Source organism: Heliconius melpomene, chromosome 20, assembly GCF_056956725.1.
Source record: "Heliconius melpomene rosina isolate 202511_hmr_F chromosome 20, ASM5695672v1, whole genome shotgun sequence".
In the NCBI taxonomy this organism is placed as follows: Eukaryota; Metazoa; Arthropoda; class Insecta; order Lepidoptera; family Nymphalidae; genus Heliconius; species Heliconius melpomene.
The window spans coordinates 1,128,576-1,130,482 of NC_140408.1; positions in this window are offsets into that span (position 1 = coordinate 1,128,576).

Consider the following 1,907-nt stretch of genomic DNA (forward strand, 5'->3'; position numbering starts at 1 on the left):
TATGCTTTGTTATTGACCACCTGATAAATCTAATTAATAAGAGAAATATTGGTATTTGTTATCGATGTAGTTTTTAGTGGAACTTTCATATAACGACAAGGAAAATAAAGCGCAGGCTTCTTTTTCCCCACTTAACACGCAATATCTCCAAAAGTAGCAGGGAAACATAGTGTTTTAACACAAGTTTCCCTTTGCCTACCCTTCTACATAGGATGCAGAGTAAAGCTAATAAACATGAAATATTCTTATATATTGACACATTGAAACTTGTCTTAAGAGCTTGTACGTGTCGTATTAGTGATTTAATATCTGATAATATCACTTCACTAATTAAGCAGTTCTTTTAGAAGTATACTAATCTTTGTTTACAACAGGTTGTGAGTTCGATTCCTACTCGGAAGAAAGGCAACTGTGACTGTGGAGCATGGAGTGTCGTAACACTAGATTTGTTATGCCTACTAAAGCATAACAAATCTACTTTTTAAATTTACTTTCATCACAAATATTATAACAGTTAAGTATAGAGCCATGCTATAATTAATTAACTCGGAGCTAATGGACGTATTGAAAGAGATGACTCGCGGAAACGTTATAATAAAGCTGGCTTATCTATAAATATTTGTTTCAAGAGTTCAAACTTAAACGGATAAGCTTATTATGTTTAATATTCATTATTTATATAATAATGTAGGTAGAATAGCCCGCAAAGTAATGTTAACCAAGGACTACTGCCCTACTTTGGTGGATTTAATTAAATATTTCATTTCCTCGAGTGGAAATCGAACCCACAATATGTCGCATTCAGGGTTACGCTTGTGCTCCTGAGCTACGACTGGCCCCACAATCAAATTACAATATAAAATTTATTATAAGAATACAAATTAAAGCAATAATAAATATTATTATTAGAATTTATTAGAAGCATACAATATAATTACATACATATACTACTAAAAAATAAAAGAATACATATCTACATACATTAAAAGATAAAGTAATAAACATTGATAAAATCATCTAAATAAATAAGATTTCTCATATAAATTAGTGGTAAAATAAACTCGGTGTAAGTTTTGGACAATGTGTATAATATTTTGCAAGTTATATCACAGTTTCATTAGGTCTTTGTGCTCTCTGATAACTGGGACATAGTTTACAGAGTATAAACTACTCTTTATCTCTGTTGTAGGGAATATGGACCTAATGATTGTGCTTAAAATATATATAAAAAACTAAAGTTAGTATTACTTGCGGTTGTGAATTCGATTTCCATTTGGGGAATGAAATTTTATATATTTTAATTTTTTCGCTTTGGTAACGAGGCAAAACGTGACGTTGAGTTACGCCAACGCTAATGAAAGTGGGGCACGGAGTGTCTTAACACTAGATTCCCACTGCGTACCATTAAAACTGTTTGTTTTTAAATTTTATCACATATAATTTGATTGCTACCCACATCCAGCTGTCAATAACCATTTAACATTCCCCTAACAGCCCCAGGGGGTTTAGTGTGACATGCCCCATATTTATTCAAGCAAAGTTGCTAAGTTTCAAGCCTTAAGAGGGTCCTCCATTCATCATGCGTCACGCGATACTTCTCTAAGTACGAACGAAAACTTGCATTTTTCATGGTTGTAACTTTTAAACATGGTTCCCAAAGTTTCCATCTTCACTCACCCAAAAATGAGCTTTATTTAGTAGGTGAAAAGAGCTTTTTTTGTGTGAAACAAATATATTTACAGTCATATTATTTTTCTTTGGTCTGAGTGTCCGATTGATGAACTTGTTGATTTAATAAATTTTGTAAGTGTGATTTTTGGAAATTGAATGTAGGTACTTATCTGTTATTTTTATTTGTTTGTTTTTTTTTTAATTTTCTTAAGTGTAATTTTGGGCACTTTTGTAGA